At 37.1% G+C, this 15,907-nt stretch overlaps 2 pseudogenes; one reads left to right on the top strand and one right to left on the bottom strand.

The window, feature by feature from the left end:
• The first annotated feature begins 202 nt into the window (after positions 1-202).
• Positions 203-15,907, top strand: part of LOC148096286 (uncharacterized) — a 114,471-nt pseudogene continuing 98,766 nt past the window's right edge.
• Positions 13,613-14,310, bottom strand: LOC148096287 (uncharacterized; annotated as a pseudogene).

The raw sequence follows: 15,907 nt of genomic DNA, 5'->3' as shown, positions 1-15,907 counted from the left end.
CCGATGGTTATCTAAGATTTGATGGAGATGGCATGTGGAGAGCGGGCTGGATTTTGAGCATGTGGTTCCTTTGATAGGCCAACTTCAAGCCAATAGCACAAGTAACCATCAAGTCTGGGATCGACCTAGAAGATGCTTTGTCCCCAATGCTGTTCTGCATAAGGCCTGAACCTCGTCAGTGAGATCACTGATTAGACTGGCCATGGATACCACTAGAATCTACAGCAATGACATCGGAATGTCATTCGGACTGGAGAAGCATAGTTGGATAGTGACAAAGAGAGCAAAGGAAGTCAGAAGTGAGGGGATTGCACTACTAGAAGGCAACATTTCAGACATTGAGTAAAGCTACATGTACCTGGGAATCCCACAGGCAAATGGGAACCACAAAGAGGCTGCTAGGAAAGCCGCAACCATCAAATGACCAGCAGAGAGTAAGGAAAGTCCTGCTGCGTGAGCTGAATGGGAAGAACAACATCTGGGCAATCAACACCTACACCCTGCTGGTGATCAAGTATCCTGTTGGAATAATCAGCAGGCCAAAGGAGGAGATAGGAACCACTGTACTGGCATTAACACCCACCATGGATGGAGGGTTTCACCCCAAGTCCAGCACCCTAAGACTATATGCTAAGCGAAAGGAGGGTGGCCGAGTACTGGTGAGTGTCAAAACCACTGTCCATGATGAAACAGCAAACATCCATGAGTACTTTAGGAAGATGGCCACAACCAACTGTGTGGTTAATTAAATACCTCAGGGAGCAGAAACATGAGAAAGAAGAGGAGAAAGGAGAAGAACCATTATGGAAGAACAGGCCCCTGCACAGCATGAACCACCAGTAGAAATCCTACCAGCAGCTGGACAAAGTTGTACTAGCATACAGAAACATCTGAGCCGAGTATGGCCTGGAACTTCCGGGGTCAAAATGGGACATGCCCCCTAGGGTGGTTGAGAACAAGTGAGCTAAGATCCTGTGGGACTTCCAGATACAGACGGACAAACTGGTAACTGGGTAACCAACCAGAAATAGTAGAGGTGAACAAGCAGAGGAAGATGGCCACAGTGATAGATGTAGCTTTAACGAGTTATAGTAAAGGAAGAATGAACATGAGAAGTTCGAGAAATACCAAGATGTGGAGGGTGGAGGCAAAACTGGTCCCCATGGTAATCAGAGCATTCGGTGCAATAACCTCCAAAATGGGTGATCAGCTCAGTGTAGCATGTTTGGGAAAAAATTATAATTTGAATGATTTTCACATTTCACTTTAAGTGAATAGTGTACACAGCCAGTGATTGAATTGTCAGATTTCTCTTTCTAATTTATTTGTTTTGTTTTGTTTTTCATTTTGGGTTAAAAACTTATGTAAATTTATGAAACAAAATAAATTTGTGTTTTCACAGAACTGTACCAAGTATCTTTTCACCATTATTCCTCATGTGTTGCCAACCTGCAACAGCTACCACAGTGTTTGTTGGTTTCAGCACTATCCTCTACTCCTGTAGTTTCCTTCGCACACCATTCAGTGATTTGCTGGCACTGCAAATTTGAATGAGCATATAGGTTGAAAGCAGACACTGAGTTGTGCTCGTAATCTCTAAAGGGTATGCTATATACTGAAATAGAATTCATATGCACCGCTGCCCAGTACTTTTGGAAAGTCCAGTAAATACTTGTTCCAAAGCTAGACTCTGGACAACTGGATGTGCTACTGCAATGGAAAATGTGCCCATATTGCTGGGAAACCAGCTGAAAGTTATCACAGTCGCAACAGAGCAAGAAAATTCTTTATATTTTTTTACGTTTTCTGGGAGAACTGGGACTTCAGTGCATTGTCACCATTAACAGAGATAATGTATCCTCCTGCATAATAGCATTTACTAATTTACTGTATTTTTTATTTTATGAATATTTTTCTAAGTTTGGTACTTTAAAAATGCAGTTTTCTTTCTCCATATAACCACATGTAAACCCATCTACTCTCCTGAATAGATGGGTTAAAAGGAATCCCCGAACCGCTGCTTCTTCTCCTTCTGCCACCTCTTCCTCCTTCCATTTCATTATTACATGCTACGGGTCACTGCAGTATTGCTACACTGAGCTGCCAACAAGCATATCATTTTCCATTAAGATCCCACTCAATGGTTCCAGTGGCATTATTGGAAGAGGGAGCAGACAGAGAGTAATAGACCTCAAGTGATGGCTCTGTCAAAAAGACATTGGTGGAAAGTGCCCTATAGAGATGTAATAGACATAGTCTGTGCAGATAGCAGGCAAAGGAGAACGGGAAATTTACCCAGTTGCATTACCGGGTCACTGAGATTCGAATTGGTTTTGAAATAAGGAAGGGAACCATCTGTACTTACATTTGATTAATGTTATACTTACTACACTTGATATACAAATCTTTAATTGAAGAAAAAAAAATCTCAGCTATATTAATCTTACTGTCTCTGTGGTACTAGAAAAAATTAATTCTACCTAAATCAGAAACATAGTATTCATAGATCCATACAAGATCCATACTCTTATTACAGTATATTATTTATTCATTCTGATCCCTAAGTACACCACCATTTCTTCCTAAAAAGATTTACACCATGTGGCACTAGCTGTAATAGGATTGTCCTGAGTGTCCAGCAGTGACTGATCTTACCCATCGTGCCTCATGTGTAAAAGAATTTTGATTTAAACTTTGTTAATCTCCCACCCTTGTGCTGAGTCTGTGGAAGTGGTTACTGGGCCCCAAATTGAATTTAACAATGACTGTGCCCATGACTTATGGGGAAAAGTGAGTTCATGAATGGCCGTTACTGTTGCCTGTACAAAATCATATCAAAAGGAACAGATCCTCCTTTATGCTACCCTAGCAAATTATGGAAGTCTATATTGTTAAACAGTTCATGACAGGTTGTGTGAGTAGCTGGATTCACACCTGTGATACCAGCAATGCATCATTCAATGATGTTGCTCAGCACCTGTGTATTGCACTGCAACTGAATATTTTTGATCTTTCTAATAACAAAATACAATATTGTAGTTATTAAACAATGTTTGCTTACGGTCCATTTAGTTGGAAGTCTCCCAAAATCAGCCACTAGTACTAATATTCCATATGCGATTGATGTTGAAAAAGGGAAAACAATTCAGAGGAATTTGTTTGAGTATTAATTTCTTATGTATCAATATTCACTTGCAAGACACTAACAGAAATGTCTAATCAGCCAATCATGTGCCAGAACTGTCAGGAGTTGCAACCAAATATGGCTGCTGCACTCCATCTGCTTCAAAGTTTGATGAGTTGTGCATTCAGAGATACTGTTCTGCATACCTTGGTTGTAACACGTGGTTATTTGAGTTGCTTACTGTTGCTTTCCTGTCAGCTAAGAACACAAAACTGAGGCAACAATTCAGCCCGGCTCACCAACAGAATATTGGAAAAACATTACTTGGTCTGATGACCTGATGGCTTTCATGCTGTCTAGGTTCGTGCTGGCGGTGGTGTAATGGTGTGGGGAACATTTTCTCGGCCTACTTGAAGTGTACCTAATAAAGTGTCTGATGAGTGTAACAGCAAACAACACCATGACAACAGTCATTTATTGTATTGTAGAATCAGTATAGAGGTAGAATAAAAGGGACGTAGAAAATTAACAAAGAGCACATTATAGCAGTAATTCTTTATTTATTGATATTTAATTAATTTAAATCAATAGTTGTAGACAATTAAAAGCTGGTGTCCTGTAAAGTCTGTTTAGTCTGGGAATACATATGAGTTTGAAATAAAATAATACTGTAACCATGGATGACCATATGTAAAAAAGAGAGTATTTGGGGAGGCATTAGCCTATTCTAAGATAGCTAGCACAGGGTAAGAAATATATTTTAGCTAGTAAAAACAAAATGTACTTGACAGAAAAACTGAACAGCAAACTTCATACAGTATGTTCTCATGATTGCTACTCTAACTTGAGATTTACGCATTAGTGGGGAATTTACGTGTTAGCTACATCATGACATGCACCTCCCCAACTACATATTGGGTTGATGCAGCCTGTAGCAATTGTGATTGGCCTTTTCAGTAGTGTTGATCCTCTTAAGTATTTCAGAATATTTTTTACTATGGCTGATTGTTGGGCAGGTGGGCATAAGACATGGACACCCAAGTTTGTGACTGGATAACTTGAGAATGAAGCAATATAGGAGCTTCAGCTTCCATACACATATGCAATCAGTTTCAAAACTGAATCCATTGACTGACTAACTGAAAAACTGACCACTAGAGAGAGTGGGAACCCACAGGAAAAAAAGTCCCAACAACTATTTGTTTCTATTAGCTGGCATCTTATATAAAACAAAGCAACTTAGCCACAGGGTACTTACACATAATGCACATAAATGCTGACAACAGCATCGCCCACTTATGTAGGTTATGTCATAGGCTTTACAAAGATTCACCACAGAAGACTAAATCAAGCCTTATGCTGATCAAGACAAATGGGAATCCATCCGGCAAAATGGCAAAATGTGGCCATTTGAGGAACTGCTTTTTTGGCACTTTTGTTCCACTTCAGCTCTGGGTTTTGCCTCTTAATAGTAACAGTGAAAATAATGATGATTAAGGTAATCATCATGTCAGCTTATGCCCAGAGCAGAGTTTAAAGAGTCTGTTGTCCTGATGACTGGAGGTCCATTGTGCGTCAAAACAATGGTTTTATTTAAACACATATATATGTGGGAAGCCGAGCACGATCACTCAAACAGCATCGATCTTCTTCGAACAATAAATGAGCAGTCATATATATAACATAGTTGATGATGTCAAAAGCAGATAAAAAACATGCATCAATTCCAGTAATTCCACCCTGGACATATTCTAAAAAAGAACAGTTCCTTCCTCTGTTCCTCCACCACCGCCAGATGCTTCCTGTTATTTCACTTCACTTATCTGTGGAAATTAAACTGTCACGTACGCAGGTAAAACAACTTGCAGTTTCGAGCAAAACAAGTCTAAATACTATGTATGTGTGTACAGGCAGCCTGTGGGGGTGTCTTGACCTCAGTGCATGACCTTACTCGACAAACAAAGACATTACAGAAGCATACTTCCTGACTGTCATGTGTTACCAGGCAGACTCCACTGCAACAGGCTGCTGAGGGCACCCAGGCCTTTATTCTATTTCTATATAATATGTAGTGAATTGTAAGCATGTATGCAATCCTTTCAATAGCTGTGGGTCACTTTACTCAATAGATCGGTCGAACATCGCGTCGGCCGAAGCTTCAGACCATTAATTAACTTGACCGAGCTTCAACTCTTTAATTAGCACAAAAATGCAATATGTGTATAACATTATTACAGTTGCACCTGCAATAAAAGATTATTATGTTATTATGCTCACACCTGAAATACAAACTTTAATGTAATATCAACAGCTTCAATAAATGCTCTGATGAAATGATAATGATAAATCATAAGTGATGCAACAGTAGTAATAATGGTTATGAATAGTTACAGTAAAATAATTTTTCATCTCCACACTGTGTAGTGTGCAACAAAGAAGTAAGTAGTAAGATGAATTTAGATTAGATTTAGAAGCCCTGAATAATGACTTATTACCCAAATGCTAATATTAAAAGAAATTATTTGCAGTTGTTCAGCATTATTTAATTGATCCCATCTGACTAAAGCTACAATTTTCACTGTTGCTCAGGGTTATCAGTCACTTTCTGCATAATAAACAAGCAATCAGAGCATCCTTATTGCTTTTACAGATGTAAAATGAAATATTCCAAACAGAAGACGGTTAGGTCATTATGCTTCACAAAAGCATGATTCACAAAAGCCCCCCCTCCCCCCACCTGTAATGGTGAGTACTGTAGAATTACGAGGTCATTCCAAAAACTCCATTAACACATTGTGTTATTTAGGATGCTTGAAAAAACATCACATTGTCCCTATTAAAAACGGAAAATGAAAATTCAGGTATCCAAGTGACAAACAAATTTTTTTTTTCTGAATCTTGAAGAGTAAATGTTATTACAATGGAAGGGTCACTACAAATCAAAGTTGATCCAAGTGAGAATTCATTTTTATCCTATAATGAAACAATTGTTTTCTGAAGGAGTGGCCTTTTCTGAAATGACAATGCAGATCGAGACCGCGAATGGTTTAATGAGTCTGAAAATGGTTGCAATTACATGTGCTGCCCACAATTACCGGATGTCAACACAACTGAGCGTCTGTGGTTGCTTTTGTATCCATGTGTTCGAAAACCATCTAAAAGAGAGAATAACGTTGCTTCAATTGTTCCAGTAGAGTTTCAGAGTCTTTTGCTCAATCAGGTATGCCATATGCTGCTGAATAACTTAAGGTTACGATTTGGTCCCTCGTTCCAACTCTCCCTCTCATTTTAGGTATCAGGCACAGCAAACACAAAAACCCATGCTTACAGATACAATAAAGGGAAACATAATTAACAGCGACTGTCTGAAGACACGTATTCATACCCTCATTACAAGGCAGCTCAAAAGGACGCAGTCACAAACACATAAGAATAGACAGACTCTGCTCAACAAAGAGAGAAACAAAAGCCTGTGACAAACGGATGGACAGCATCTGTTTCTCAGTGTCAGTTGGCAGCCGGGTGCTAATTGCAAATGCCAGAAGACAAAAAAACCATGGCAAAGGTCTCTAGAAAACTTCTCCTCAGCTCAGTTTATTTTCTTCTTTTCTTCTTTTTTTTCCCTTTTTCTTTTCCTTTTCTTTTTTTTTCAGGCTCCAGGGGTAAACAAGCAGGAGGTTCAAGCGGCAAGAAAAATCACATTATATATGAAGCGCTTCATGCTATCACTGGCATGTGTGTGAGTGAGTGTGTGTGTAATGAATCCTAACTACAGGCTTTTTATTCCCCAATCGCCATCTAATATGTGTCTGACATTGGAGTGTAATGTTAGGGAGCATATATTGAAAGGCTTGTTTGTCAAATCTGGAATTTTTCAACTTATGTACCGAAGCTTTAGAAACCTTGATGAGAATGTGGATGTTTTTGCATCATAGGTGTGTACAGAATTCCAAATCAGTGAAAAACAAATTGAAATAACAGCAAAGCGGTAACGACATCTACCATTATTTCCGCTCTCTGAATCATAGGAGTCTTGGACTTGCTTATGATACTTGATTTTCTGACCTAAATTACATAAATTTGAGAGATAGATAAACTAATAACCTCTAAGCTGATACTCTTTGCTTCCTCTGTGGACACATTGAGACATACTTTCAAAATCTGATCTCATGTTAATAGCTCCCACATTCATTTTGCCTAAATATTGTGCAGTTTATGTGTTCATTATCCTGGATACCCCAGGAGATAAGCGATCATCCACGATACGCTCTGTGTTCATTTGCTGTTTAATTTCATGCAAACCATTTATCAAGCAGATGTTTTCCAGTGATTTCCAGGATTAAGAACCTGTGGTAATAAATGACAGTTTCTTAAAAAAAAAAAAAAAGTAGTGTGGTACAGGAGAGGAAATTGCTGCTGACTATAAGGGTAGATTAATTACAGGTCAAAAGAAAAGTCAAGATCATGACAAAATGCTTTATTAAGACCGATCAGGCATGACAGAGAAACTGGAAACCAGTTTTTGTGTGTTAAAAGTATATTGCGATCATTTCTATACAAGTGTGCAAGAATTGTATGGACCCAGTGGCGACAGGGAGGTTTGTTAAATCATTACTATGATATAAATAAAGAGAGATCAGCAGAAACTACTGAACATAATTTATTAAGGTCCAGAGTTTGAGTAATAAATTATTTGGCTATTACCCTGAGATGATGCTACTTAGGAAAGTGGAGTCCAACCGTGGCAGGAAGTATGACAGGATGACTGCTCAAGATATTGGTAACAGCAGAGATCAAGAAGGCAGAAACTTGGCCAGGAGGAGGTGGCTGGGTAGGAGGAGGGTCACACAAATGACAATCTGAAAGGCAGGATAACAGAAGGGCACTGATATTTAAAGCACATGCAACAGCAGCTGATTGGCTAACAGTAAGTGGACACGAAAATGATTGGGCTGGAGTTTGACAGCTTTGGAAAGTGATGCCAACAAAAGAATGTTGGAAGCAGGGAGGCACTCGGGCACGACAGAGAAACTACAGGAAATCACAGTATTTGATATCTGAGAAACAGAGTGTACAGTGTATTTTATAGTCTATAAAATTGGTGTAGAAAATGTAAAAATTTCAGGCTGTGCCCCAGTGGAGATTGCATATGAAAAGCAGAACTACATGAGTCTAAACATTGTTTTCTTTTTTTAATTAAATAACTATTTTGAGAAAGTTGCAAAACAGATATCTTTCTTTTTCCTCAGTGCAGTGAAAAACTGGATTACCTAAAGTAAAAGTACTTATTCAGCATCATGCATTAGATTACTGGATCTGACTATTGATTCAGTAATGTGTGTCACGTCAATGTGATATAAATTATCCCTATTCTGTTGGGTAGCTTTAACTATGATATTACAATATTGCAATAGCAGATTTAGATTGATAATGACCTATCAAATTCCAACCAAAAAATTTATATTGTAGTTTAAATCCTTGATCCTTAAACATTACTGGGAGAAACTTGATAATCCAAATCAGTGATTCACTTTAAGCAAGCACTTAATCACAGTAAGCAGTAGGGACAGTAGTGTGTGTGTGTGGGTGTGTGTGTGTGTGTGTGTGTGGGGGGGGGTACTGCAGCCAGTGGAAGGCCCAGGGAGGATAGCCATCTTTCAGTCCTATAGCATTATGTGATGTGAGACTATTATATAATTGCATAATGAATTTAATAGTAGATTCGATTTACTACTGTCAGTTTGTTTACACAACAATTTCACCTGGAAAGAAAGTCAATACAGGACAACTTGTGAAAAACAAGCATTAAACTCATGTCCAATACCAAGATTTCTCCTTTTGTGCACATGGTAATTAGTATTAGAAAAATAATGGTGGTTCTTGGCAACCAAATAGGGTTAATGTTTAGGCTAGAGCCACCTATTGACATAAAAGAAATGCCTTGTCAATTTCTTTAACTGATTCAACCACCAGGATACAATTTCTTTCTTCTTCTTTTTTTTTTAAAAAAGAAATCTCTAAAAAGTAGCAAGTGCTATAGTTTTTGTGCCTGCAGAAATTTTCACTGTTCAGGTAAATGTTTACACAATAGTGTTGATCTCACAACTAGTTTCTGATAAAAATGTACTGAGAGCATAATTGCATCCTTTTGAGTCCAGGTAACGATTCAAACACAGCTTTTGGGAACAGCTAACTGCTGCCAAATATTAAAACCCATTATGGTAGCAATGTCATGTAAAAGTCCTTGTTTTATAAAGCCTCTGGGGAATAGCATCAATTTCACACCAACGCTCGAGTCGAGTTGAGCCCCGATTCCGTCTTCATGGTTTTATTTCCATGCTGACTGAAGTTACCATAAAATAAACTGATGGACTCATATTCATCGCTGTAAAATAAAAATAAAAGAAGAGGCCCTTTTATGGGTTCTCTGGACTTTACAGCTCTAACCTTCTTTCATGTCTTATTGAAGGAAAATACCAGTGAGCTGGGTTATGCTTCTTTCCATGCTGTATTTAGGGAGAGGTCAGGAAAATGGCCGGTAGAACCATTGGTGCAAGAGTGAAGACTGTTTTTGTTTGTTGAGTGTTGAGCTCTGTTATTTATTCACTTTGTCATGGAAACCATTCCAAAAAAGGGTCTTATTAAGGTTTCTAAACCTTGATGTAATCTATCAGGGAAAAGGATAACTCACCTATAACAGGTCGAAACCACAAAAGCAGAGGCAAACTCATGACGAGGCCATCCAAACTGTACCCTCAGTTTCCTGTTAGCTGACCCAGTGTGGTCGTTGCTGTTGCAGTCCACTTGCTTCAATGTTCATCATGTTTTATGTTCAGACATGCTCTTCTGCATATCTTCAGTTCAGTTCAGTTCAGTTCATTTTTATTTCAAACATGTACATTCACAATCATTACAAAATATCATTCCATTTTTTTGTTTGAAAAGGAGTAGGCAGAAGTATACACTTATTTGTCCCTACCCCCTCAAGTTTTACCTCTCATTCATTTAATTTCCTTTTAGTCTTAAATTAAACAAACATATGAAGCAAAAGTAAAGCAAAAGAAAACAAGCATACAAATACACATAGATCAAAAACAAGACATAAGCAAGCCCCACCACAGTATAGTTTCTTTCATATGAATAAAGACAGAATGTGTAAATTTGCAGATTTTATATTTTATTTTAAACTGGTTTATGTTTTTACTTTCTTTTATTTCTTCTTTTAGACTGTTCCATAATTTAACTCCTGCAATTGAGATAGACATACTTTTTAACGTTGTTCTAACACTTTGTATTTTTAAATTCCATTTCCCTCTTAAGTTATACCCACCTTCTCTTTCTATAAACTATTTACGGATTTCTTTTGGAAGTAATTTATTTCTTACTTTATATATTATTTGCGCTATTTTAAGCTTCACCAAATCTTGGAATTTAATAGCTTGCATTTTGACAAAGAGTGCATTTGTATGATCTCTGTACCCCACATTATTTATTAATCTAATGCCTCTTTTCTTTATTATAGTTATTGATTGTGTGTTACTTTTGTATGTGTTTCCCCAGACCTCTACACAGTAGTTCATATATGGCAGTACCCATATGGAAAAGAAATAGAAAAAACTTACAAAAGACTTGCATAAGATGTGGCCTACTTCATATAGTGAATCATATAAGGCTTATATGATTTACTCACGAAAGTGACTCACTTTCTCATTACTTTCATATATTGTTTTAGTAAGTATCTAAAACATACAAGTTTCATTTATATAACTTTTCAAGGGATCTTATATCTGTTTTCCCTCTTGTATGCTTTTCATACAAGTTTCACGCAAGACAGATACAAACTTTATAAGATGTATATATATCTTTTCCATATGGGTAGTAAAGCACAGTATAATATGTGCAGTGCTTTCTGATCCAAGATTTGCTTTGCTTTCCCCAGGACAGCAATGCCCTGTGCCAACTTCCCCCGAACATAAGTAATGTGTGGTTTCCAACAGAGCTTGTGGTCGATGATCACGCCAAGAAATTTTATTTCATTTACTCTTTCTAAATATACATTATCAACACATATTTCTACTTTGATCTTTTTCTTTTGGTTTCCAAATAACATGAATCTGGTTTTATCTAGATTCAATGATAATTTATTTATATCAAACCACTTATTTAATTCCTGTGTGATCATCTCCAAAACCTGTGCCAATTCCACACCTGAACAAAGTATATTTGTGTCATCTGCAAATATTAAAAACTTTAAAATCTGCGATGCTCTGCAGATATCATTTATGTACATAATAAACATTTTTGGACCCAATACTGAACAAGCAATATCCATCAAATTAGATTTATATTCATTTATTTGTACATAGTGTTGCCTATTCCCTGCATAGCTTTTGAACCAGTCCAAAACCACTCCCCTAAACCCGGTCCTTTCCATTTTTTAAATTAGAATTTCATGATTAACAGTATCAAACGCTTCTTTAGATCTAAGAAAACTCCAAGTGCATACCTCTTATTATCCATACAATCCATTATCTTTTTCATTGAATCTATCATTGCCAAAGCTGTTGATCTGTTGTTTCTGAACCCATAGTGACTATCTGTCAGTAATTCGTGTTTTTCCACAAAACTGTCAAATCTTTTTATGAAAAGTTTTTCCAGTATCTTAGAGAACAGGGAGAGTATTGACACTGGTCTATCATTTGTAAAGTGATGCCTTTCACCAGTTTTGGTAATGGGAATAACTTTAGCAACTTTTTGTTGCAACTTTTCAAATTTTTTGTGGAAAAACCCCTTTTTGAAACGACAAGTTGAATACATATTTTAATGGTTTTACAATACCATCAATAACTGTCTTTACTGTTACCATATCAAAATCATTCCAATCTGTACTGGTTTTGTTCTTAAGTCCTCTAACTATGTCATAAATCTCTTTATCTTCCACTGCTCTTAAAAACATAGAGCTTCTATTCCTTTCAATATTTTCACCAGTGTCCCTTTCTATTCCATCGACCTTTATTTCTTCTGCCAGTTTTGGCCCTATATTTCCGAAGAATTCATTAAAACCATTTACTATCTCATTCATGTTGTTCATGCTTCTTGTCCCTTCTATAAAGTACCCAGGGTAATCAGTTTTCCTTGATTCATTTTTGATTATACTGTTTAATGCATTCCATATACCTCTTGTGTTATCTTTATTGTGTAACCTATTTATTAAATATTCTCTTTTACAGGATCTCATTATATTAGTTAATTTATTTTTATAAGTTTTATACTTCCTTTCAGTTTCTATGGTTCTCTTTTTTTATGAATTCTTGATATAGGATATTCTTTTTTTTTTTTTGCTGTCATTTTGTAGTCCTTTAGTCATCCGTGGTCTTCCTGCAATAGTTGTGTTTCCTGTTGATTTCAATTACTGGGCAGTTTCTATCAAGTAATGTGTTAAATGTTCTTAAAAATACTTCGTAAGCTTTATTAACTTCTGTATTCATATACAATATTCCAATCCTGCTTTAAAAGGTCATTTCTAAGACAGTTTAATGTCTTCTCTGTTCTAATTCTTTTGTAAGTAATCTTGTGTTCATCGCTGTTGACTTGTTAATGGCAATTATAAGAAGCAAAGACTGGTAAATGGTCACTTATATTGTTGATTAATAGCCCACTTTTTATATTTTCTTCCATTATATTTGTAAATATATTATCTAATAGAGTCGCGCAATGAGATGTTATTCTGGTCTGTCTTGTTATCAGTGGAAATAAACCTATGCTATACATGGAATCATTGAATTCTTCTGTACTCTTATTATGATTTGGATTTAATATGTCAATATTAAAGTCCCCACAAATAAACATTTTCTTTATTTTCTGATTTAGATTTGTAAATAAGTCCTCCATATTATCCTTAAATATCTCAATCTTTGATCCTGGAGTTCTGTATATACAACTGACAATTAGCTTTTTCCTTTTTTCCATATTTATTTCCACTGTTAAACATTCCATCAATAACAGTCGTCATTCTTCCAACTCTTTTGTACTTTAGGTTTTTATCAATGTAAAGTGCCACCCCACCTCCTTTTTTGTTGCTCCTGTCTAAATGAAGGAATTCATATCCATGTATCTCAAAGTCTTCTTCTTGTCCAGGAGTTATCCAGGTCTCTGATATGGCTATCACCTTGAATGGCTGTTTAAACTGTGTTATGTAGTCTTTGATGTATTGAAAGTTTGCATATAGGCTTTGACTGTTAAAGTGAACCAGTGTTATACCCTTTTCTACCTTGATTTTCTTTTTAAATTGCTCATTTGTATAATAATTGCATTCATTTGTCTTATTGTTAAAGAAACAATACAATCAGGATCTATGTTGCTGTCATACACCAATGTCTTATTTTCAATATCTATATGAGTTATTAGTTGAAAACTGTAAGACATCTGAGTTGGTTGTGTAACTTAGACAGTCCCATCATATTTAGCACTGCTTTGCATTCTGATTTATCAGTTATAGTTTTCTAGTTCCGACATCTCTTTGATGACTAGAACCTTTGCCTGCTCTGGTGTTCCATTTAACTTAATGAATATTTTACAATCTGACGTCCAAGTTGACTGTATTTTCTTCTGTTTTCTTAATATTCTTGCTTGTCTTGCAATGTCTGCATTTTTCTCGATTAGGTGTTCATTTAAATAAACATCTGTACCTTTTAGCTTTCTTCCTTGCTTGAGCAGTTCTTTTTTCTGTTTTCTATTAACAAAACGTATCATAATGGCAGGTATTTGATTTTTGTTTTTCCTTGGCAGAGGATGGCATCTCTCAATACTTTTACTGTCCATTTCGATACCCTTGCTTTTGAAGAAGGCCATTACCTGCTCTTCCAAGCAGAGTAGCTCTTGCTCAGGTGGCTCCCCTCACTCTGACGCTGCTACCCGTGCATATGTCTGATGCTTGGCTTCCAGTCCCATCACTATCACATCATTTACTCTCGAATATTGTTCCATATCTGACACCCGTCCTTCCAGCATAGCGATCTTCTTGTCCTTTTCCTCGCTCTGCCTACTTAGTTCTTTAATATCTTCCATTAAATTAATATCAGTTTTTGTTGTTTTGCAATGGTTGTTATTTCTTCTGACATAAAGTTTAGGAATTTCTTTATGTCCTCCAGTTCCTCCTCGTTGACGTTGCTCTTCTTAGGCGGCATCTTGTCGGTGCTAAGACCCGTTGGTTGCAAGCACCCTCAAGGGTTGCCGAAGCCGAAGTCCTGGCAGTTAACCTCGCTGGCTGTTGGTGGAGTGAGGCTTGGCCTGCCTATGAGCTTTGTTGGTTGGTGGTTGAGCTCAGTAGAGCCAGCCGATTATCCTCGCTGGCTGGTGGTGGAGCCCGGTGTGGTCTGGCAGCTAGCCTCCTTAGCTGATGGTGGAGCTTGGCATGGCCTGGATGCTACCCTCTGTGGCTGATGGTGGAGACCGGCGTGGCCTAGCAGGTAGCCTCGTTAGCTGGTGGTGGAGCCTGGCGTGGCCTGGCAGCTAGCCTCTCTGGCTGGAGGTGGAGACCGGTGTGGCCTGGCAGCTAGCCTCTCTGGCCGGCCCTTGGATGGAGCAAGGGGTGACTTGATAATTGACTATTAGCTCAAAGCAGTAAATGCTCATTCTATGACCTCTGGCATCAACAAAGCATTTTTATGGATATTATAGATATTTGAAAATTTTCAAACCATTCTCTCTAAACCCCATGATTGTGTGTGAAAATCCCACACCAACACATCTGGCACCAACAAACAGTCACATTCAAACTGACTTGAATCGCCTTCCTTCCCCTTTTTGATGCTGAACTTTAGCAAGTTGTCTTGGTCATGTTGCCATGTTATATTATTTGATTGCATTAACAAACAGGTTCACCTAACAAAGTGGTCAGTGAATGTATATTTATGTATACGTATATCACAAGTTTCTATTAAAAACAAAATTATAGGACTGTAAGGTTGATAAATATAGGAAACATTTTTATTGTTCAATATCACAACAAAATATAAGGGCATCTTAAGTGACACCACTTTGGTCACTAAAACATTATAGAAACACAATCTTCATTTAAGTATGAAACTGTGTTTCATCTGCAATTTTTTTTCATATGAATATAAAACTTAACATTTACCAATTTGTATTTTGGGAAAGGTGCACCACCTTCAAATAAAGGAACTATTTGACTGCAATTACAGTTCATATCAATTACCAATGAAGAAAAGAGTGGTTGTGGGCTGTTGTTCCAACATCAAAGTTCTTTTGAAAGGTCTCAGTTGTTCACAATAATTCTCCTTTTGTCCACACATACTTTCAGCCATTTTACTTTAATTTTACCATGCCACAGCAATTCCAAATATTTTATAATTATTCATCCTATAATTACTGACATGAAAGGGCTTAAGCCACCTCATGTGTTTCAAAAAGCGAGCAACTCACAGCTTGATATCAGGAAGTTATTACAGCTCCAGACTAGAGCACACGATTTAATAACACTGGTAACATAATAGGGATGTTGACAAATCCAGAAAACATCACTACAAAGATAGCCATTCTATAGATGGGTTCTTTGATCTATAGATAAAAAAAAGAATATCTTTCTGAGGGAAAAAAAATCTTGTTTTCTTGTAATATGAAACCTATCAGAAAAGGGATGGGAGGTATAATAGAGTAAAGTAGAATCAAAGTCTGCACACCACTAAAAATAGTCTCAGGTCGTAACCCAGGATGTAAACCTTTCATCAGAAAAAAAACAGTGAGTCATTTTCACACAGTATC

The sequence above is a fragment of the Neolamprologus brichardi genome, chromosome 23 (assembly GCF_056152115.1).
Source record: "Neolamprologus brichardi isolate AB-2024 chromosome 23, ASM5615211v1, whole genome shotgun sequence".
Classification (NCBI taxonomy): Eukaryota; Metazoa; Chordata; class Actinopteri; order Cichliformes; family Cichlidae; genus Neolamprologus; species Neolamprologus brichardi.
The sequence above is the reverse complement of the archived record's forward strand: the minus strand, read 5'-3'. Positions and strand labels throughout refer to the sequence as shown.